The sequence below is a fragment of the Anabrus simplex genome, chromosome 2 (genome assembly GCF_040414725.1).
Source record: "Anabrus simplex isolate iqAnaSimp1 chromosome 2, ASM4041472v1, whole genome shotgun sequence".
In the NCBI taxonomy this organism is placed as follows: Eukaryota; Metazoa; Arthropoda; class Insecta; order Orthoptera; family Tettigoniidae; genus Anabrus; species Anabrus simplex.
The window spans coordinates 1207151187-1207177161 of NC_090266.1; positions in this window are offsets into that span (position 1 = coordinate 1207151187).

A 25975-nucleotide genomic window follows, 5' to 3' on the forward strand; every position below is an offset into this window, starting at 1 on the left:
TGAAATGCGAGGGAAACACGGAATGTGTACGGTTTACCAGTGTGTTACTTTCTTTGCCGACGTAGGATAATATGTATAGCGTGCATGATAATTCTCTGCCTTTGAAGGAGAGGAGTCTTGAACTGCATTCTACATTAAAGTTTAATGGCCTCCTATAATTCAGTTCATTATGTATTAATGAATTTGTTTATAATGGCCAAATCAGGAATGGAATGGGATATTATTGGAATAATTTGCCCACCGGGATGTTTATTTGGATCATCGAACCGATAAAAATGGATATTGCATTTCGAGATTAGCGTTTCATTCGCTAATTATTAATAACATAGTGACTTTTATTCAATTTTCACCGTTTCTAGGCTGTGTCCTTCATAAGTAAATAAAGGCATATATCTGCCGTCTTTAAATGGATAGACTGTCTTCTCAATGCTATTTCTTACACATCCGTCTCTTCTTAGCCCCAACGAGCACGTTTCTGCTTCTCAACTTCACCAGGATGATGAGCCTCAACAATCATTGAGAGATGTTCAGTCTTAAGTCTTGCCACATTAAGATGTGTAGACTGTCCTTGTCTTGTGTCGCCTGACTGTTGCTATCTTCCCGAAATAGATCACCGATATACTTATTGCTTTACATTATAATATATTTAAGAGTTGGCCATCAACTCAAACGTAAGTAGCAGTTGTATGGATTATATCAATCAATCCTTCATGTCTCCAAGGGGAAACAAATATACCTACTTACAAACTCTGAAAAGTCCAGGTAAAGAACTTCCTTAAAAACAAAACACATCTGACCTTTCCTTAATTCTAAATCAGAGTTTGATATGCAAATATCTACTGCGGCTCTGTTTCGAGTGGGGGTAAGATCCAGTTCCCTAAGTGTGACTATGCTATCTTATTGAACCATCGAGCACACTGTGAGGAACTGCAATAGAAGAGACTGGATCAAATTTATTTGAGGCAACTACGGATGTTACGGAATGAACACTGATCATAGAGATTAAAACTCATTGTGTGTATTTGATTTTGTATTCTATGTGTCCTTTAAAGGAGTGTAATGTACACCTGAAGAACAAAAGTAATAGGATAGCAGTATTTAAAGGTAATAGACGGTGCCGCCAGAGAAGTGCACGGAGCGATCTTACGGCAACGATTGGAGAGGAAAGGGTTAGAAGTGGGAGCCAGAGAGGCGATTACCGTTTCTCGAACGGGGCGTCGCATAGTGTTTGGAAGACGCCGTTCTCGAAGTTGTGTGTACGATTGAACTTCCTCGATCGACGATGTCACGTGTGTATGGGAAATACCTCATGGAGGGCATTACAACCCACAGTGTACAGCGCAGTGGCTGTTCACGGATACTTAATAATCGTGATTGGCGGCGTTTGGCTAGAATTTTCCGTGGCAGAAAAGAGCCACGCTGGCTCATATCACATCTACATTCTATGCAGGAGGTAACAGACACATGTCCAAAACTTCAGCGGTATATGCGAGCAGAAGATCTACCAGAATGCACCACGACACTGGGCACAGCGTCGAATCTTGGGACGTGACGTTGCTAATTGGACACTGGACAGTGGAGGACTGGCGACATGCAGCTTGGTCCTGTGAGTCACTGTTCTTGTTGTTTCGAGCTGATTTTAGGACACGGATATAGCGCAGGCAATTGATGTAATGGGCCCTAGTTGTCAACAAGGCACCATGCAGGATGTTGGTAGCTTCATAATAGTGTGGGGTGTCTTCACGTGTCAAGGGCTGGATACGTTGATCTCTTCACGTGTCAAGGGCTGGATACGTTGATCCATTCGAACAGGTCGTTTCCCAGAGACTGCTACGTTGAACTGTCTGGTGACCACTTGCAGCTCTTCATGACTTCACGTATCCCTACAAATATGAGATATTCCATAAGGGTAATGCTCAGTGTCATTGAGCCCAAGTTGTCCAGAATTGGTTCGAGGAGCATTCAAGAGACTTTTAACGACTGCTGTAGCCATCTCGTTCACCTGATATGAATCTTCTTGGCCGTTTATGGGACGTGGAGGTGACGTTCATTCACACCCAAGATTCTGAACCTACAAACAGCAGGACGCTGTGGGTAGCCATCCAAATTGCATGAGGTCAGAATCTGTCTACATGTGTTTCTTCAATTTGTAGAATCGATACTACGGCGAGTTGTTGCACTTGGCCGAGCTACAGGAGGGTCTACACGGTTTTAGACCCCTACCCCACGGCTTTTGGCATTTAGGTGTATATTCCCTCTTCACGTAGTGTTAATCTTAAATTACTTTGTTTAATAAAGGGGAAATTGACAAATCCGATGTAATTGACGTTTAGAAACCATATCCCGGAGATACAGTATGTTGCCAATTCCATCTGGACGGGCATACTAGATCAGACGGTAGAGCATATATTGGTGGGTTAAATCGGGCTCAATTCGATTGTGTCTGAAGGTGCTGAAATAGGTTAGCCTTACATCTGTAGATTTACTCACACGTAAAATAACTCGTATGGGACAAAATTACGGCTCCTCCGCGTCTCCGAATACCGTAAGTGTAATTAGCGGGACGTATAACCAATAACGATAGCATTTATTTCCGTCAATTTAGTTGAGAATGTTCACTAATGCCATGGAAATATGTACTGGATCACTCTTGTGTTTATAAGGCTTAACGCTTAAAGAATTGTTGCGAAAACCTTCTTAAGTTACTGCATTATTTTGTGGTCTAAGTTGGCAGAAAGTGATGTAAATTAAACAAAAGGCAAAACGTTAATATTCTATCTGTCACAACTTTTGAAAATATGCAATACGAATGAATCTAGGATTTACTTCGTTTTTCAGGAGATTTATCTCCTCTGGATAGTTGAAAACATCTATTAAAATCGTTACTTGCTGAAGACATTGCTGTAATTCATTACATATGAATTAAAATTTATATTATAGACCTGCCGAAGTGTGTTTATATTGAAAGTGCATTTAGTTTAAAATGGAAGCGTGTATTAGAAATGTGTAGGCATATACTTTCGCATAAGAAATACACCATTATGAGACTAATGTTATTCAATATAATGCTGAAATACGTATCGAATTCAACAAAGAAGTACTTTAAAAATCGGGGAACTTCAGTTCTGGTTTCCTGTAACATAATATAAAGGATTTATACAATGATTTTCTCTAGATAATTGGAAAAATCTACTAAGTTTGTCTCTTGCTTAAGATATTAGTGTACTTCATTACATACTAGCTACAATATATATGATAAAACTGCCAAATAGTGTTTATATTGAAGTGCATTGTAGTTAATAATGGAAGCGTGCATTGGAAATGTGTAGACTTACTGAATGAAATAATGAGATATAAAAAAGGTAGGATTGGTGAACAACATGACCTATCCATGTCGTTCTCCTCCCTCACATTATTCAAGTGCCTGCTTATGCTACTGCATTCAACAGCACCCTGACAGTTAACACGACAAGTTTGGAGCAGTGGACATTACGCTGCTGCTGTTAGGCATTTTAGTGGCACTAAGCGCATGGAGGAGACAGACTGGCAGTACACCGGGAGAGAACAACAGAACCACCGAAATAAATATTACCGCGCTAGAGAAAGAATTAATGTTGAAGCTGTACATATTCCACAAGGGAAGGTATAATGACATAAGTGCTGTTATTTCTTGCTATTGGATAAATAATTAAGTTTCATCGATGATTCAAGGGAAGTAATGCCATTTAAAACGTGCTCTTTGTACCCGCCGTTGACGTGTTAACGTGTTGCATCTGTAATGTCCTCTAATGGCTTTGAGTAGCATCTGAAGAGACAAAGCACACCTCTAGTAGCATTAGTCTGTCACTTTTATAGTATTGTTGATAATTTTTACTGCAGTAACTTAGGTTGAAGTAGGTCACGGCATTATGTTTTTTTTCAGCTCTCCGATAATAGACATTTGAGATCAAGTTTTTCAATCCTCCATTTACATTTGGCATTCCTTTTCCATTCATTCTTCCAGTTATCGTTGCTTCGAATTTCTCCTCTCATTTCAGTAGCTACCTTCATTTCCTTCCTGGTCGTCGGGCTGAGTAGCTCAGATGGTAGAGCGCTGGCCTGTTGAGCCCAGCTTGGTAATCGATCCCTGCCCACTCCGGTGGTATTTGAAGGTGCCAAATAAGCCAGTCTCTTGTTTGTAGATTTACTAATTAATTAGCACATTAAAAAGTACTGCTGGACGAAATTCCGGCACCTTGGCCTCTCCGAATACATTATTATTATTATTATTATTATTATTATTATTATTATTATTATTATTATTATTATTATTATTATTATTATTATCGTTATTATTTCCTGATCAACAGAGGCTCATCACCACGCAACTTTAGATTTTCGTTACGTTGATGAGTGAACGATGTTTCCATGCAAGTGATGCTCGCCTTTTATGGACTTAGGAATGCATCTAAATTCATGACTATCTCCAGTATTATAGCTCTTAAAGTAAAAATGTATCGGATACAAAAGACTGGAACTCAGGTTGTCTATATTCTTGGTTTTGTACTTATTTAGATAGACTTAATACTTCCCATAATATTTGGAAGTTTAATCTTTCCTTCTTTCTTTCTTAACCCGTTTACCCTCCAAAGTTGGTTTTTCTCGAACCCAGCGATGGATTCCACCTCTACCTCCTCAAGGACAGTGTCCTGGAGCGCGAGAATTTGGTTCGGGGATACAATTGGGGAGCAGGACTACTACCTCGCCCAAGCTGCCTCACCTGCTGTACTGAACAGGGGCCTTATTGGGGGATGAGAAGATAGGAAGGGGTAGCCAAGGAGAGGGAACGAAACAACCGTGGCCTTAAATTAGGTAAAATCCCAGCTTTTGCCCGGATGAGAAGTGGGAAACCACGGAAAACCACTTCGAGGATGACTGAGGAGGGAATCGAACCCCTCTACTCAGTTGACCTTCCGGGACTGAGTGGACCCCACTCCAGTCCTCGTACCACATTTCAAATTTCGTGGCAGAGCCGGGAATCGAACCCGGGCCTCCGGGGGTGGCATCTAATCACACTAACCACTATACCACAGAGGCGGACTGGAATTTTATTAAAAGTTTATAATCCCGAATATCTTCGTTATTATTCCTGTTACGGTAAAAACAAATGCAACATGAAAAGGTCGGAAATTTTCAAACTTTACTATTAGCAAGAAACAAACGAAGTGAAATTTCTTGACAGGTTTAAGGTATGAGTGCAGTGGACGTGGGCGTGTCGCCGGGGTAAATCGCTGAACTCGGTGCTGATTTCTCTTTGGTTAGGGTATTATGGTATTCTCAAATTCAAAATGTCACTTTTCAGCTGCTAGTTAACGGATTAAGATTAAAGTAAGTGCAAGGAAGTTCTGGATGACTCTGCATTGATATTGAAAAGTTTAATAAAAATGCACTAGCAGTTCACTAATTAATTCCAATTAACTAAAGTGTGAGACTTCTGCTATGCTATGCGTTTATCTCAAAATGATGTGAAAGCCTTTCTGAATTGGCCGATTCATTTAGAGACAAACTTAGTTGTAATGTACTTAAAAATAAAGTATTGTAAATGGTACATACACCTTGGAAACTACAGTATAATATAATTTACCTTTCTGTTACATTATAGTAACTCACTAAATTATCTTTCTTTTAGATTTAATATTTTTCTCCTTTGTTACTTTTTATTAGATTTCATAGTTTGTACAGTACAATATGTATTATTTAGTACGGCATAACAAAACCCTTAGTCAAGCCATGTTGTGGAAGTCAATAATAATCTGTAATGATATAGCAATACTGAATTTGATTTTCTCCCGGGGTATTGCAGGGTGAAGAAATATATTGGATTTGACAGGGAAGTACGCGTCTGAATTGATTAAGAAGATTTTACTTATACGATTCTAAGTAGTCAGAAACTAGTACAACAACATGTAGGAGCTGCGTATTCAGGGAAATAATAAAAAACCCAACTATAATCCTTCATTTTTGCAAAAATCCTATTGTAAGATGATTGAAACCTAAGGCTATCAGCTACTTAAGAATAAAATTGAAAGTATCTCCCCAAATATTCCATTTCTTGACGGGAAATATAATCCAGGTCGTTCCATGTGAATCAAACTCATATTTATTTCCTCGGTTGAGCGGCCCGAATTGCGTAACCCTTGATTATTTAACTCATACCATATAAACTCTTATACGGTATGTTGGGAGCGTATCATTCCATGTTTCACTATTTCCTTTTAAGTTACGAGTGACTTCAGGAAGTCATCGATTGTGGTATCTGCTCCCTAACAGTGGTCTCTAAACGCCAGTGGAATTTCAGGCAACTTAATATTTGCCACCGGAGTGATCTATGCGTTATTCATGGTCACGATAGGTTCTTGGAACGTGAATAACTCTTGGATACATTCAATGCTTTATAGAAGGAGTTTAATTTAATTTTTTACCTTAACAAAGTCTGTGAAACTAAGCCTCATAAACTCGATTTACATACATTTTTCTCCTTATTAAACGTGATAAGTAAACGTTTAATTGTGGTAATATGAATAACAGGAAGTTACCCCAGGAGAGAGATGATTACCTACATCACAGGGACTAATAAGGTTGATGAACGTTTAAGAGTACTTTTGAGTGAGTGATACACCTTGAGAACACTAGTGTTTTATAATAAGTCGAATGTAATTTGTTTAAATTCTTCTAAATAATATGGAGAGAGGCATTGTATTATGTTGAAGTTATTTACAGCACTCAACTCCAGCTAACATAAAAACATCAAGATACTTTTTCATTGCATGTAAAGTATATTCACTAGACGGCTGCACTACGTCATACGGGCGAGTCTGTATACAGGGCGGTCGGAAGCAAAGTGAACTTGGTATATGAGGGTTATAGGTTTAGTCACACTGATAAATATTTTTTAATCTTAAATCGATATCGCACGCCGTTGCCATTTTATCAGCTGCTGAAATTACCCAATCACATCGCTCCGCGGGCGAATTCGAATGGGCTATGCGAGGTGGTGTTGCTAAATCTGCACGTGGGTTAAGATCGGCTTTAGAGCACCTATCGATGAATAAGAAGTAGTTCGGTAGTGGACTGATATGAACACGAACCTCGGAGCTGACAGGGTGGCGCCATAGCAAGTACGCTACGGTGACACCAACCGAAATCCACGGTGTGTTTGTTTTGATGCTGAATTTTGGGTATGGCTCTCAAGCTGGTTTAAGCCACTTGAAATGTAGTAATGCCGCCTGGTAAAGCTCATTTGAATTCGCCCACGAAGCGATCTGATAGGCTAACTTCAGCAGCTGTCAAAATGGCAACGGTGCGAGCTTTAGAATTACTTTTTTCAATTTACCCTCTAACGCTCATATATCCAGTTCACGTTGTTTCCGACCACCCTATACCTGTCGACTTCTATTCCTGTATGATACAGATTCGATTCCTCCATGGATGATGTCGAATGTTTGAACGATGGGTCCTGAACTGAGCACAATGCGTTAATCTTCATATTACTCAAACTAGCAAGGTACCCGTGCCTCGCTACGGTATTATACCGAAATTTATAATTTATAATTGAATGCTTAACGCCTAAATTCACGATCTGACTACATTTCCAGCAATCGATTCGTACTTCCCTGGCTAGGTCCAGGTATTCCACCAGGTCAGTTGGGTCTCTAAATCTTTACCACCTTTCCATATAAGCATTTATAATATGGATCAAATCCTTGAGGAGATCCGGCGTGGTGTCGTCTTGGGTGCCTTGGTGGTACTGAACCCGCGACGGACTGCATTCGTAGACATTAGCTGGCCAGGACCCGTTCCCAGCGCGGTCCACACATTTTGACGACGGTCCAGATTATTATTATTATTATTATTATTATTATTATTATTATTACTGATATTCTGTACCCCACAGCAAGATTCAAGACCGTTACTTGGCAGCAAATTTTATGTGCTGCCATTGTCATTGCTGACAATGTGACCAGCACCATTGTCGCGCGTAGGCAAGTGCGCGGGATTTCTGACGATACGAATGACATACTTCCGTGCATTATTGACCTTATTATAGAGGTGCATATTTGTACGGTCAATCTCATGCCTAACGTTTATTTCAAATGTGTTTTAATTTTTATTAATATGCTAGGAGAATCTACTGTAATCTAAGAACGTTCCCCAAAGGAACAGATGGCTCCTGAAAACGAACCCAGGAAAGATTACAAATGATCGGTTTATGATCAGAACAAGTACATTGAAAATCTAGAGCCTGCTTCAGTCATTTGACCGGGTCAGGAATGGAATGAATAAAGCCCCATCTAGTGGCGAGGATAGGAATTGTACCGGCTGCCGACGCCTGTCGCACTCCTCTGGCGCAATAATTAATGAATGACAAATGAAATGATATTGGAGTGTGTTGCTGGAATGAATGATGACATCGTAAACCGGAGTACACGGAGAAAAAACCTGTCCCACATCCGCTTTGTCCAGCACAAATCTCACATGGAGTGACCGGGATTTGAACCACGGAACCCAGCGGTGGGAGGCCGGCGCGCTGCCGCCGGAGACACGGAGGCTCCTTACAAGTACATTATGAACAGTAAAATCAATTGTTCTCAACTCCTTTATCACCCCACCGCCGTTAAGTTGATTTAACCCTCCCCCCACACAAAAAAAGGAAGGCGTGTTTCTTTGTGTTTAAAGGAGATACCAAATTTCGATGTTCACGTCCGTTACCTTCAGTTTTGAGATATAAGTATCCTCCAAAAAATAATTCAATTTTTTCACTCCTTTAACACTACCCCCCCCCCAACCCTTAGGGGAAATTTCCGGCAAAAGTACTTGTTTCTTTAATAGTAAAGGATCTTCTATATACCAATTATCACGACTGTAACATCTTCAGTTTTTGAGATACGTGTCCTCATGACAGTAAAAATTCGTATTTTAAAATTTCACCCCCTTTTTAGTTCCTCTTAAGTGAAGTTTCCAAAAACAAATCACCTATGTTTCTTTACTTTTAAAGGGGATTCCAAATACCAACTTTTACGTCTGTAACATTTTACGTTTCTGAAATATACTATAGACATAATCTTTCTAAAAATTCACCCCAATTTGTCACTCCTGCTTAACCCCCATTAATTGGATTTTCGAAAGAAAAATGTGCGTTTCTTTCTTCTTAAAGTAGACTCCAAATACCAATTTTCAGATCTGCAACATCTTCAGTTTCTGAGATATAAGTATCCTCATTAAAGGCATTCAACTCATTATTCACCCTTCTTCACCCCTAATATTCGGATTTTTAGAAAACAAAAGTACGTGTTTCTTTATTAATAAAGGAGATTCTAAATATTAATTTTTACATCTGTAATACTTTAAAGATTTGAGATATGGATACACACATTTTAAAAATTCACTCCCTTTTCACCGCCTCTGTTTGGATTTTCAAAATAAAAATACGCCTTTCATTATTCTTATAGGAGATCCCAAATAACAATTTTCAGGTCTGTAATATCTTCAGTTTCTGAGATATAAGTAGCCTCATTAAAGGCATCCAACCCCTTTTTCGCCCCCTTTTCACCCCTCCTATTGGGATTTTCCGAAAACAAAAAATACGTGTTCTTTATTTTTAAAGGCGATTCTAAATACCAATTTTTACATCTGTAAACTTTTAAAGTTTTGAGATATAGATAAGTTATACTCATTTTAAAATTCACCCCCCCTTTTGCACCCCCCATTAATCGGATTTTCCAAAAACAAAAAGTACATGTTTCTTTATTTTTAAAAGAGATCCGAAATACCAGTTTTCAGGTCTATAATACCTTCAGTTTCTGAGATATAACTGTCCTCATTAAAGGCATTCAATCCCCTTTTCGCCCCTTTTCATCCCTCGTATTGGGATTTTCCGAAAACAAAAAAGTACGTGTTTCTTTACTTTAAAGCAGATTCTAAATACAAATCTTTACATCTGTAAACTTTTAAAGTTTTGTGATATAGAAACACTCATTTTAAAAATTCACCCCCTTTTCACCCCCCAATTAATTTTCTACAAACAAAATAATACGTGCTTTTTAAAGGGGATCCCAAATACCAATTTACAGGTCTGTAATATCTTCAGTTTCTGAATATAAGTATCCTCATTAAAGGCATTCAATCCATTTTTCACCCTTTTTCACCCCTCCTATTGGGATTTCCCGAAAACAAACAAAATACGTGTTTCCTTATTTTTAAAGGAGATTATAAAGACCAATTTTTACCTCTGTAAACTTTTAAAGTTTTGAGATATAGATACACTCATTATAAAATTTTATCCCCCTTTTCATCCCCTTAGCGGCGGTATATCCAAAAATCCTCCCTTAGCGAGCACCTACATTGTACTATGAATGTACCCTCAAAATATAATTTCATTATGTAGAGCGTTATGGCTCGGCGATGATGAATCTCTCTGTCAGTCAGTCAGTCAGGACATGTTATTTTATATATATATAAGGATAAAGAAATTCAACACGATATAAAATAATAGTTGTTTGTTCGACCATCTATAATACGCTAATTACATGTAACGTTCATAATGACATAATGTATATGTATATTATGGTACTGCCTTTCTTTAAAGGACTGACAAGGGGGTTAAATTATCTTATGTGGATAGTGATACCTCAAAAACTGAATATGTTACAGACGTGAAATTGGTATTTGGAGTCTCCTTTAAAAATAAAGAAATACATATTTCTTTCTTTTCGGAAAATCTACCATAGAGGGGTGAAGGTGTAATTGAAAATGAGTTGAGTTCTTTGTATAGGGATGCTTATATCTCAAAACCTAAAGATTTTGCGGACGTGAAAAAAATGGGGGAATAGGGGTAGAAAGAAGTGAAGAAGAAGTTGAATTATTTTTATGAGAACACATATCTCAAAAACTGAAGGTGTTACATACGTATATACAGGCGTAAAACTGGTATTTGGAATCTCCTGTAAAAATAATGAAACACGTACTATTTTGTTTTCGGAAAATCCTCTTAAGGGGCTAAAAATAATTGAAAAAGCGGGTGAATTTAAAAAATGAGTAACGGTATATCTACAGTATATATCAAGAACTTAACATGTTACAGACAGGAAACTTTGTACTTGGAATGTCCTGTAAAAAATACAGGAACGTGTACCTTTCGTTTTCGGAAAAGGCACTCAATGGGGGTGGAAGTAAGTGAAAAATGAGATAAATTATTTTTACGAGGTGACTTATATTTCAAGAAATGAAAATGTTACAGACGAGCAAATTGGTACGGTATCTGGAATCTCGTTTTAAAATAAAGGAAAGTGTATTTTTTTAAACTTGAGGCAAGACTGTTTCTCACCTGTACAGTGCTATGTGCATGGTCATCTCAGCCCCAAAAGGCAATACCACAAAGAGTTTGTAGGGTAAATGGAACTCAATTTTCTGTGATTTTTTATATTTTAGGTTTTTTCAGATAATGTTTGGCACAGTGCCAAGGAACGACTACCTTTATCAAATTACGAAAGCCACGCCAGCGAAGCCGCGTGTAGCTGCTAGTGTATATATACACGCACACACACGCACACGCAAACACACACACACACACACACACACAGGGCGTTAGGGGTATACGTGCAGATATTTTGCTGGTCGGTAAAGAAATATACATCTCAGAAACGATGCTATGTACTTTTTACCTTGTCCCATTAGTTTCCCCAAAAATGAGCCAAATATTTCAGGACCTCGTGTGTTTTGAACGGCTGTAGTAGGAAACGCCGGTTTTGTCATACTGCCCTCGTGTAGTAGAGTACAGTAGCAGAGTATAGGGGTTGTTGAACCTGTTTATTGTCGAAGGCCTACACATGTCGCTGTGCCTTCCCCTAGCCACTGGGCAAATAGGGGTGGTAGAAGCACATGCCAAACCTCTTCTGTACTCGAAAACCGGTCTAGGTAATCTGTGAGAAGTACACGTAATTCTTGCCAACGTATCCACTCTTGTAACTTCTCATGTTGCCACCGGGTGCTATTTTGTACTTGTACAAACTTTTTTCTATAAATGCAATTATTCTCTTATTCGGAATTGTATGAACATATTCCTCGGTTGAAATGGAAGTGAGCTTACAAAGTAATTCATAAGCAATACCTAAGGTTAATTCGGTTTAAAATTGTCACGCTTCATGACTATGTCCGGTAGACATTCACTATTTACTATGGGTTACGACAGTGAAAACAGCATGTGACACGGAATATCCATACCAGTGCATACATGCGAATCAGGTGTTATTCAGTGGTTTGTGATTTATAAAACGTCATTGATCCAAGTTGGCAAAACTGAAGGGAAATATTTAATGAACAGTTGGTGCACGATTTCATTTCTTTTACTATGTCAGTCTATGTTAAATTTCTGATAACAGACAATGCGAGTTGTCCGTACTATCTTCATAACTTTTCAGGTCAACGAAAGAACGGTGGACACTGAAAAATAACGCTATCCATTCCAACGCAATTCATTCCAAAAATGTGGAAGAACGTGTTTGCATCCATGTTTTTGAAAATTGCTAGATGGACAAACAGCTACTATGAATGTGCCGCGCCGGGCTGAGTGGTTCAGACGGTTCAGGCGTTGGCCTTCTGACCCCAACTCGGCAGGTTCGATCCTGGCTCAGTCCGGTGGTATTTGAATGTGCTCAAATACGTCAGACTCGTGTCTGTAGATTTGATTATTATTATTATTATTATTATTATTATTATTATTATTATTATTATTATTATTATTGAAAGGGGCCTAACAGGTAGATCATCGGCCCCGAATGGTACGAGGTCCAGCGAAATGAAACGACAATTGAAAGTTCAATATATATCCATTGACTAAAATCTTATGAATGTTGATGAAAAGATGACCATGAAACCAAAACAATCAGTGGTTTAGGTCACCGGCCACTCATAATCGTACTAATCACTGGTAAAGCAGAACCATGGTGTTCCTCGCACGGTGGTACTAATCACAGGTAACGTAGACTCATGGTGTTCCTCGCACGGTTGTACTAATCACAGGTAACGTAGACTCATAGTGCTCCTCGCATGGTGGTACACATTTTTTTTTTTTTTTTGCTATTTGCTTTACGTCGCACCGATACAGATATGTCTTATGACGACGATGGGATAGGAAAGGCCTACGAATTGGAAGGAAGCGGCCGTGGCCTTAATGAAGGTACAGCCCCAGCATTTGCCTGGTGTGAAAGTGGGAAACCACGGAAAACCATCCTCAGGGCTGCCGACAGTGTGGCTCGAATCCACTATCTCCCGATTACTGGATATTGGCTGCACTTAAGCGACTGCAGCTATCGAGCTCGGTGGTGGTACAAATCACAGGTAATGTAGGCTTATTGTGTTCCTCATATAAGGAACGCAGTGGAACTAATCACAGGCCAAGTATTCTCATGGTGTTGCTCACACTGTGGTACTAATCATAGGCAACGTATACCCACGGTGTATCGCACATTATGGTACCACCCACAGGCTACACAGATCCGTGGTGTTGATCACATAAAGGCACTACTCACAGGCAATGCAGACCGATGGTGCTCCTCACATAGTGGTACTACTCGTAGGTAACGCAGACCTGTTCTGAATACAGAGGAACCTATGCCCAGCGCACGGCAGCTCCTCCTCTTCACCCGCCTACGTGGAATGCACACGATGGTACTAATCACATGCAACGCCCATACCAACGGTGTTCCTCATACAATGGTTCTAATCGCAAGTAAAATCGACCCATGGTGTTCTTCACTCAATGGTACTAATCACAAGGAATCTAATGGTTCCAGTTCCTTCATCACTCGGTCGCCCATTTTAGTCGCCTCTTACGAGTCATGAAATACCGTGGGTGTATTCTTCGTCTACGTCGCCCATACACAGGGGTATGGGTAGATTTACTGGCACGTAAAATAACTCTTGCGGGAGTAAATTCCGGCACCTCGACGTCTCCGAAAACCGTAAAAGTAGTTAGTGGGACATAAAGCAAGTAACATTATTATTATTATTATTATTATTATTAAGAATGAATTTACTGAACTGAACATAACAGGCTATCACCCAGTTACAATGTTCCAATAAAATAAACACTCACAGACTATCTATAGCTAGACACTAACTACTTACTACTTAACTACTTCTAAATCTACTTTGTAGCATCTTGCACAATGGCGAATCGCCAGCTCCACATGCAACACACCACCTAACTAAACTAACTACTTTACTACATGAATATACTACTTAACTACTTCTAAATCTACTTTGTAGCATCTTGCACATGGGCGGATCGCCAGCTCCACATGCAACACACCACCTAACTAAACTACTTTACTACATGAATATATACTAAATCTATCCTAAATCTGTCTGGCCGCGACATCACCCCTGGTGAGGAACTGCTACCACCCTTCCCTGAGATGTCACGACCAGACATGTCTCATGAGGCTCGCGAACCGATACCTCATAGACCCTTTAAGCTGTCAATGTTATTTCCTCACCACTCCTTCCTGTAACAACCCACATGTGTGCGGATTGCCTAGCTCTACATGTAGGCTGTCACACCTGTATTTCACTGCCGAGACGGATTCCATAACTCGGCTCATCTTTCACTGTCTCATTGACAACTTACTTCCTCTAACCTAACACTATTCACTACTTTACTCTACTTTACATGTGCAGACGTACCGAATCAACACTTTAGCTTGAGATAGATCAGGCCTATCCCCGCCTCTTCCAACTCTACTGTACGTCAGCAGCCAAAAACAAACAAACTAACAAAACCAAACTAAAATAAACCCAAAATAAAATAAAATAAAACGGGCAGACAAACAACCAACAATCTCATTAGAAGGTAGCCAAAACAAACTAACTAACAAAACCAAAGTAAAATAAAACAGGCAGACAAACAACAATACCTAAGGAACAAGGGAACAAAACTGAACAGATATGAAAAACGACAATAATACTAAACTTATAATTATTGTCGCCCTTAGTTATTAGTGAGTTAAACTCTATAATGTTCCATATCTGTGAATCAAAGTTGTTTTATGTACATACATGATTACAAAACTTCGTTATTATTAACCCATACAGAGATGATACTTCAGAGATAACTACTTTCCGTATGTTTTCTTCTACTGACTATAATCAATTTTAAACTTCTTATTCAGTGTACGGGTAACTGGTCGATTTGGAGTCTCCCTCTTCCAACTTCGGTCATCCGAAGTAGGAGAGCCGAGACTTGGTTCATCCTGAAATACTAGCATGCATTCCTGTATGTGTAGCTTAAGTGTCCCATAATATCCTTTTAACCATGTGTACTCGTGCTGATTTCGCTGTTTCATCATTTTTTTTTCAGCAGCATGTGCCCATTCCCTCATGCACTAATTTCATTTTTTTCTCCCACAAGCTTTTTATAATTGTGAATAATTTTGATAGTTTCCCTGGCCTTCTCCATTCCCTGTTTATTAATTTGACAAGAGTATAGTACTCAGATTCTCTTTCCATTTTATTTGTCTCTTCCGCTTCCAAGTATTTAACCCGTAATGCTCTTGTACTTTCACACTGTCTCAAGAAATGTGCATTTCCTAACTCCTTTTCACACAATAAATATGTATTTGCAACTTCTGTAAATGCCTTATTTTTATAAACTCCCATCAACCACCATATCATTCCCCTGTATTCTCTTTTGGTTAATTTATCATGTATTATTTTCATACCTGGGTATATATTCATGAATTCCTCCAGAGTTCTCCTATTATTACCCTCAGCTCTTAGCCTTTGTATTCCTATATCTGCTACCCTCTGTGCGACTCTCCCACAGACTTTTCTTTCTTCTAAATCGTTGTCCCAATAGTTCCCCATCCCAATTCCTTCTAGTATTTTCTTTAAGTTGCCCGCCCAGTACCCATCCTCATACCTCATTTGGTGTCGGTAAGCTATATCTAGAATTTCTCCCCCTCCTCCCCTTTTTAACCTAAACCAATATTTTATTAATCTCTTAATTATATCCACTTTTATATTAATGTTAGTACACATTAATCTTGCTCCACTATTCGCTGTACATATTGGTAAGCCTGTAATTAATTTTAATAAATCTACTAGTGACTGAATCGAGCATTACTATTTCCTTTTCTGTGCCCCATACTTCTGAACCGTACATTATTTTAGATTTAATCACAGCGTTGTATACATTTCTTTGTACCCTAAAATCAATATTAGGCATCCTGTTATCTAATATTCTTATACTAGCTAGGGCTGCTGTACCAATTAGTTTTGCTCTCTTGACGTGTTCAGACCAATTTCCATTTCCTGATATGATAATTCCTAAATATTCTAACTTATTAACTACTTCCAGATTTACTCCTTCAAGATACCATTTTTCCTTTTTTGCTAATTTGTTCCCGTTTTTGCACACCAGTACTCTAGTTTTCTGTGCGTTAATTTTCATATTCCACTCTTTACAGTACTTCTCGATACCATCAATACTTTTTTGAATTGCAACTGGCGTTAGTGTGAACAGGAGTATGTCGTCAGCAAAGACAAGACCAGGAATATCCTGATTTTCTAAACACGGCAGTGCTAATCTTTCCTCAACTTCAAATTCTAGTATATCGTTAATGAACAATAAAAATAAAATCGGTGACAATTTACATCCCTGTTTCAAACCCATTTTAGAAATAATATCTCCTACTACTACTACTCCTTCTTTGACTCTCACAGTACACTTTACCTCAGCATATATCTTTTCTATAGCCCTTATCATTTTACATGACACTCCTACTTGTCTCAGTCTAGTAACGACTGCCCCCCTGTTCACAGTATCGAATGCTTTTTCTAAATCTATTGATGTAATATAGAGCTTTCCACGTTTTTTTTTCTTTACATATTTGTCAATAAGAGTTCTCACAATAAAAACATTATCTGATGTTGTTCTCCCTCTTCTGAAGCCACTTTGAAATTTCGAGAGGATTGAATGTCTCTCTGCCCAGTTCCTTAGTCTATTTGCTAGTATACCCGTATATACTTTCCCCAATGTATCTAATAAGGTAATTCCCCTATAGTTTCCTGGATTTAATCTATCCCCTTTATTTTTGTATATAGGACATATTATCCCCTCTTTCGAACCTTTTGGAAATATCCCTTTCTCGAATATTTTATTGAATATCTTTGTCAAAATTTCCAACATGCCGCTTCGTTCTCCCACCTCTTTCCAAAATTCATATGTGATACCTGAAATAGCTCCTGATTTTCCCTTTTTGGCTCGTTGTAACAGGTTCCTTATTTCATGAGTCGAAATAGCCTCATCTAATTCAGGCAGAGTGACACTCAAACCCCTCAAAACAGTAATCCCCTCATGCTGAGCTCTCCATGTGTCTTCTTTATTCAATAATTTCTCGAAATACTGGACCCATGTACTATAACTTATATTGGTACCCCCAGAGCCCGACTTCTTCTTGGTTATTTGATTTATTTTATCCCATACTTTCCTACTGTCATTGTCCTTGCACTTTTTATTTATATCTGCAGCCAACTCTTGTTGCCATTCCAACTTCGTCTTTCTTAACAATTCACTGTATTCTTTCCTTTTTTTACAAAATTCGTTTCTAGCTACTTGACCACCATCCACCCTGTATATCCTAAGTGCCTTCATAACTTGTGACTTTTTCTTTACACATTCTGTATTATACCATCCACCTCTTATCTGCGTTTTACTTAGATTTTGCCTCATACCTTTTCCTGCCATTCCTATTAAATTTTCTATCCTGGTTAGGGCTTCCTCCACTCTATTCTCTTCTATCAATTTTACAATACCTATTTTCCAAATCTCAAATTTTCTCCATTGAATTACTCTCTGAATTCATTTCCTAATTCTTCTCTCCAACGATACCTAGCTATTTTCCTCTCCTGTACGCTATCGTAAACGATCTCTTGCGCTCCTATCTCTTGAATAATTAATTTTATAGATACTGGCATATGATTTGCCTCTGCCCAATCCTTAATGCTTATCTCTTTGATAATTTGCAAACTATCCCTACAGCATACAACTAGGTCAATTGTACTGCCCCCATTTTCTACTATATAGGTTAGTTTCCCACTCTCATCTCCAAACCACCACCCATTCAATATATAAAGCTCCTCTACCGCGCATAACTCTAGTAGTTTTTCTCCATTTCTGTTACATTCTTTATCCTGTCTCTTTCTATTAACTAGTAATACCCCGTCCTCAAGTTGACTATAAACTGGTTTCTTGTCCCCTATCCTCGCGTTAAGATCGCCCATAATAATAATGCTTGCCTGATCATACGTACTTCTCATCCGTCTAATTTCTGTCGCTAAATTCTCAAAAAATCATTCTGCGCAAATGGGGATCTCAAAGGTGGATTATATATAAAAGCTATACATATTTCATTCCTCCAATTAACCCTATCTAATATTCTTATCCAGATTAATTCCTTAAGCTCAGATTCTAACCGCTGTGTTCTATCTTTTAAGTTGTTTTTGATAACCACTGAAATTCCGCCCGATATCCTTCCTCTATTGGATCTCCTTGATCCATATTGACTCCATACGATACACCCTTCTATCTTTAAGTCTTTCTTGTAATCAGCCCAAGTTTCTACAAGCCCAAGGATGTCCATTTCTTCCAGTAGCTCTTTAAAGTCTTCGTTACCTATTTTGCTCCATACTCCTTCAATGTTAACACATGATTCCTTTAACTCTAGTTATTTTTTACTTCTATGTTCTAAACTCCCTGACTTACTTCTAGTTATTCTAGATCTTTCCACTTCAATTATACTTCCCTCCGGAGAGCAAATAACGTCCATCTCAGATAGTTCTTCTGTGAGTTTTAATCTACTACCTGAACCCATCCCCTTCTTCTGAAAAAAAGTCTTTTAGACTCACTGACCTACGCCTGGAAGTATCCTCAGCTCCTTCACGCGGCGCCGCTGTTGACATCCGGCTCGCCTCGTCGTTCCTCCCGCTGTTATTTAACTCCGCTGGAAGATATGACGTAGGCTGTTGAATCACCTGTCCGGGGTTATCAACTCCAGCATCGCACGTATACTCTGGAATCTCTTGTGTCATCACTCCTTCACCATGCACTTCCGCTGATGACCCAAACTGCTTACTTCGTTCCTTAAACATATCACCCAGATCACTGACCGTCCACGTTCTCGCCCAGGTATCTCCCATCACATGCAAGCGGTTTCCTCTTATAAATGCCCGTAGATTCGATTTTCTTGCTTGTCGTAAATGGAATTGTAGAACTCTTTGCTCTTGGAGGCTGTTTCTGTCCATATCCCTTTTTATCCAAATTCTGCTGCCCTTCAAGTTCCTCGCACTATTCAAAATTCGGCTTGCCATTAATGAGGAAAAAAAACTTAATTCTAACAGGTCTTCTTCCTCTATTCTTTCCCATCCTATACACATCATCTATCTCCCTTTCGGTACACTCAATGCCTAATTTCTCTCTCATTAGCTTAAGGACTGAGCTCATCAATTCCATCTTAGATTCTCCTTCCGTTTCATCCAGTCCGTAAATAATAATATTTCTTCTCTTCTCCTCCTCCGTTCTTCTGCTATCTCGCCATTGAAGTACCTGTACTTGTTCTTCTAGCTCCTGTATCCTCTGATTTATTATAGCTCTTTCTTCCTTGTCTTCTCTTATCTTCGCCTTTATTTCTGTTAGATCTTTGCTTATGCTGTCCTTCATATCGTTGATTTGTTGGAACTGTGCTTCGAACATTTCTTTGGTCTGGTCAGCCTGAGAAGCATCGCGGACAACTTCCTTGATTTTCTCAATGTCCTCCCATGTCAATGGGCCTGGATTCATCTCGACGCCTCCGATGACTAATAGAGTAGCCACTATAGCTGCCGCCATCAACAGTTCTGTCAGTCCTTTTTCTTTATTAAATCCTAATTTACACTCCGTCTTGATCCACTTGACCCGGTTGTGCCATCACCCTATCACACTCCTATACTGCTGCACTGTTACGCCCATATTGCTTTTCCTGCACTTCCCCACCGTTACCACGCACGTCTGCTCCCTAGCTCAGCTCAGCAAAGACTGACAATATTATTAAAAGTGCCGGAGGGTATTTGTTATAGAAGGCTTATTATTGGACAGGAAGTGCGTATAATATGTAAAATGATGACTAACTCACCCGTTTAACTAGAGCTTACGTAATAATAATGATAATAATCATAACATAATAGAAATAATAATGGTTTTTACGTTCCACTAACTACTTCTTACGGTTTTCGGAGACGCCGAGGTGCCAGAATTTATTCCCACTGGAGTTCTTTTTTTGGCTATTTGCTTTACGTCGCAACGACACAGATAGGCCTTATGGCGACGATGGGACAGGAGAGGCCTAGGAATGGGAAGGAAGCGGCCGTGGCCTTAATTAAGGTACAACCCCAGCATTTACCTGGTGTGAAAATGAGAAACCACGGAAAACCATCTTCAGGGCTGCCGACAGTGGGATTCGAACCCACTCTCTCCCGGATGCAAGCTCACAGCCGCGCGCCTCTAACCACACGGCCAACTCGCCTGGTAATTTTTATACTTAATATGCTCAATAACTTTGTTACAATTTTTTGGTCTGTACGTTTATTTTTCGAACGAAGATGTCCTGATAAAGGAAGAAACATTTTTCGAATTGTAATGTCGTCTTAATAAAGACAGGCAATTTGTATTGTATTGTAAAGGTGGAGTGTATGATTAATAATTGCACAAATATTATTATCCAATTATATAATTGCATTTTATAACAGAGTGACGAAAATAGTCCACTTGTTATGAAATAGTAACTGAAAAATTATTTTAGAATCTTGTGTATCGCCTTAAAACTTCGTGGCCCTTTATCTTGACTATTGCTCCTTCCCCCAGTATCAGAGAAACAGCAATGTGCAGCTAGTTAAGATTGTCGCCTGTCGGTATTTTTTGCTATTTGTATGTGTGAAGTTACACTTTGCCTGTAGGCAAAAGAGTACAAGTAGAGTTTCACAAGGGCATCTCGCTAACCTGTAAAGCATGGATTTGGTACAATGCAATTGCCATATACATAATAACTAGCTAACGTATACCTGCGTAAAGTTAATGCACGGCAACGGAATGCTGAAAGCGAAATGCTCACGGAAATGTAGTGCTCTCAGCTAAGAGCATTTTTATATTATATAGTGTTGATGAATACAGCAGAGTGGAGTGCTTCGTGCTAAGTAGATCAGACAAGTATTGCTAAACATAGGTCTCTTTCAGAATGAATATTTTACAGGAGTAGAAAGCAAATGTCGGTGAGCTAATTCTGCGGAACATCGCATCCTTAAATACCAGACATTTCGTCCTTCTGTCTGGGTTACTTCCGTCTCTGCAGTGTAAAGTCCGTCGTATGCTAATTAATCGTCCATTCCTGCGATGATTGTGATCCTGCTGTAAAAGGATATTATGTCCAGTTCAATCAAACTTATGGCGTAAGCTCCGTTCAACAACGAGGTCATCTCAACAGTGTGGCTGACTTTGAAATATATAGCGATTTTCGAGACGAATATCTTAGATTTCATATTAAAATTTCACGAATAATTTAGAAGGGATCAAATCAAATGAATTCATCCGACGTGTTCTTTCCGAATTTAGCCTTCATAGGTTTTGCACGCGTACTCAACTTTTTGTACCATCAATTAGTATTACTAGTTTCATCGTTGTTACCTCCAACCTCTGAGTAAGACATCCACCGTCCAGCCAGCGTTCTGTGCCATATAAAAAGTGGCTTGGAAAGAACGATGCAAGGAGAGTTTCGCCAGCAAACTAGTCTCCTCCCTATGTAATGCCGGTCCTGGCAACTGCCGACTTAATGCATTCATTTCGTTATGTCACAATTTGCTTTCTGTTCCTATATATCCTTCCTACAAGAATGTACATTCTAATTATTTTAAATAATACGACTGCTCCGGTCTTGCATATAGCATTCATTTCTCGCGAGTTCCTTCCTAACTAGCAGAGGTACAGACAGCAAGGGTGATTATGTGGTGTCAGTAGGGAAGAAACCTCAACTGAATGCCACGGCTGAATCACTTCCAAGTATTTAGGATATGCTTTTGCTGGTGATGACTAGTGTTTGCAGTGCTCTATGATGTCGGGTACGGGGTAGTCAGCTTTGTTACTTTCACTGACCTGTTTAGTCTATCCCTGGCTTTAACAACATGAAAATGACTGCGATATGACGATGCTAGTAATGCCATTTCTTATGTAGTCAGTCCGTCTATTGAATGGTGTAAAACTGTCCCTCGTAGGGTCAGTTGGTGCGCGCATTTTAGTGAGCTTGGTAGACTGATATGCAATATCAACCTGTGGCTCGCTAAAGAAAGCAACGGGAAACTACCTCACTTCTCATTTTCCTAGTGTCTGCATGGTTTGGGTCACGTAGCTATCAACTTGCATTCGGGAGATAGTGAGTTTTGCGTGGTTTCCCATTTCCACACAAGGCAAATGTTTGGGCTATACATTAATTAAGGCCACGTTCGATTCTTCACCTAGCTCTTTCGCATCCTATCGTTTCCAAAATGCCTCTCTTTGTCGGTGTGACGTAAAGCAATTTGTAAATAAATTTCCCTAATATGCCTACGCCATCTATGCCAGCTGATGCCATAGCTGTTGAGGATCGAACCTGCTTTCGGGATGAATACGCATTATACATACATTCCGCCAGTATGGTAGTATATTTAGTGAAATTAAAGGAAGGTGCTGCAGAAGTAATGAAGTAGGCTCGCAGTTACGATCAATGACGACGGTCTGTAAGAAGGAAGTCGTCTCTCGGACAAAACTATTTTTACATTGGATTGTTTTCGGAGAACATTTCTGTATGGGATTAAAATCAGAGTGGATATCTTATTTGTAAGTCAGAAGTAACAGACATGAAAGTAGCGATAATTACTGACACTACAAACAGGTGGTAATGATGGCAGAAGAGTACTTGTCATGAGGAGATATAGGCTAAGTTAAGAATGAACTCGATGTCTGATGCTGTACGCATAAAAGAGCTTCGGTGATGGCATCATGTTAGGTGACCGGAAGGGGATCGGTTACCTAGAATAATCAATGATTGTCCATCGAGGGTAAGAGCATTGGAGGGAGACAAAGGCGAAGACGTTTAGGCTAATTTTTAATCAGTCAATGGCAGTGGTTGTGGAACCAAACGAAACTATAGAGCTACTTGCAAATGGGTGGTTGTGAAAGCTCTTAGTTTATTCGTAGAAATTTGCAGACTAGACGCTGGAAGACTGAACAGACTACAATGGAAATGTATGTATGTATGTATGTATGTATGTATGTATGTATGTATGTATGTATGTATGTATGTATGTATGTATGTATGTATGTATGTATGTTTAGCGAGAATTACTCTGCCTTTTGAAAAGCGGTTTTATTGTGATATACGCTGAATTCATTTTTAAGTTTCAAGTCATTACATCAAGTTTTTAGTAGGGGGTCCGTAGGTGAGTCACAACAAGACACTTTCAGGGCACTTCACATCGACTGATATGTTGACGAATTCATTGTTCAGTACGAAGTTGATCATCACTCCAAACCAAACTGAAACTGTATCGTGGCAGATGGAGAAACAACGAATCGAGAGAACCTTATATTGAAAGTGGCGAAAGGAAGATTGAGTCAACCTTGAAGCAGACAGAAGAAATTTCAAGAAGGGATGATATCAAAATGACGTCTGTGAGATATCAATATAACGTGATATACTGGAAATGAGGTAGACGAGTCACTTTGTGACATAAGATGGACACCAGAGCCATTCTTATGAGGGCACACCTCGTAGATGAGAACAATAAGGCGAAGAAATTACGAAGTCAAAACGATTAATTTATTATCGCATTATATTACAGTCTCTTACGTCGCAATCCATCTTTCCACTCAAGAATTCCCATTCAAAGGTCTACTCCAGCGATGAATATCGAACTTTGGATTAGATATCCTTAGGCTTCTCCCCGTAGTTAGTGTGTTTAGAAAATGACCATATTAAATGTTTGCGACTACTAGTCATTACTCATTATGCATCTAATAATTAAAATCTAAAAAATTGTGAGTAAATAGAAGGCCGGTGGACGATCACTTATTCCGTAGGAGGTATGGGAAGCGTGGATTTATTACCGTTCCTATCCTCTAGAACGAGACCAGATCTGCTGTTGGGAACTTCACCAGGACAATGAAGCCAACTCGTACACGACACGACGGAAATGCTAAGTACATGCAACTTGCAGAGGAAACCACACTGCTATGTTACAAACCAACATGTGGGTTGTGAGAAAGTGAATATGAGTGCAGTATACGAGACAGATTGATGGCTTTAGCCTGGGAAGGAAGACGTAATGCTTTGTGGCACATTATTCGTACATAGGCAAGTCACGTACAATCCAGGGACATAGCACTAAAAGGGATTTTGTGGAGGGCTTTCTTTTTTTAATAACGTATTACTTACAACGTACTTTTGCGTTTATTTAATAGGTAAATCATTCTAATACGTTATTGAATACAAGTATGAGTGACTTGAAGAAAATGTAAGTGCTAATCCCTTGAAATACGAGTATGCCTTATGTTCACATTAAATCTATGATGTGAATACCTGAGATACAGTGACGGTTCACTTTTACGTGAAAGTTACTATGTAGAATAATACATACATACATTATCATTATAGACCGCTATGCCTTTCAGCGTTCAGCCTGAAAGCCTCTTTGAATTTACTAAACGTCGCCACAATTCTCTATTTGCAACTAGTGCTGTGGCCTCATTCAGTTCTATACCTCTTATGTTTAAATCGTTAGAAACAGAGTCTACACATTGTCGTCTTGGTCTCCCTCTACTCCTCTTACCCTCCATAACAGAGTCCATTATTCTCCTAGGTAACCTATCCTCCTCCATTCGCCTCACATGACCCCACCACCGAAGCCGGTTTATGCGTACCGCTTCATCCAGTGAGTTCATTCCTAACTTAGCCTATATTTCGTCGTTCCGAGTAACCTCCTGCCTTTGATCCCACCTGCTTGTACTAGCAATCATTCTCGCTACTTTCATGTCTGATACTTCTAACTTTTGAATAAGATATCCTGAGTCCACCCAGCTTTCGCTCCCGTAAAGAAAAGTTGGTCTGAAAACAGACCTATGTAAAGATACCTTCGACGGGAGCTGACTTCCTACTTACAGAATACTGTTGATCGCATCTGCGAGCTCACTGCATTAGCTTTACTACACCTTGATTCAATCTCACTTACTATATTACCATCCTGGGAGAACACACAACCTAAATACTTAAAATTATGTACCTGTTCCAGCTTTGTATCACCAATCTGACATTCTATTCCGTGGACTTTCTTACCTACTGACATCAATTTAGTCTTCGAGAGGCTAATTTTCATACCATACTCATTGCACTTACCTTCAAGTTCCAAGATATTAGACTGTAGGCTTTCGGCACAGTCTGCCATTAAGACCAAGACGTTAGCACAGGCCAGACTGCTTACTACATTTCCACCTAACTGAATCCTTCCCTGCCACTTAATACCTTTCAGCAGATGATCCATGTAAACAACGAACAGCAAAGATGAAAGATTACAGCCTTGTCTAACACCTGTAAGTACCCTGAACCAAGAACTCATTCTACCATAAATTCTCACTGCAGCCCAATTGTCAACATAAATGCCTATGATTTATTTTAATAATTTACCCTGAATTCCATAGCCCCCCAGTATGGCGAACATCTTTTCCCTCAGTACCCTGTCATATGCTTTCTCTAGATCTGCGGAACATAAACACAACTGTCTATTCCTCTCGTAACATTTTTCAGTTACCTGCCGCATACTGAATATCTGATCCTGACAGCCCCGCTGTGGTCTGAAACCACACTGGTTTTCATCCAACTTCCTC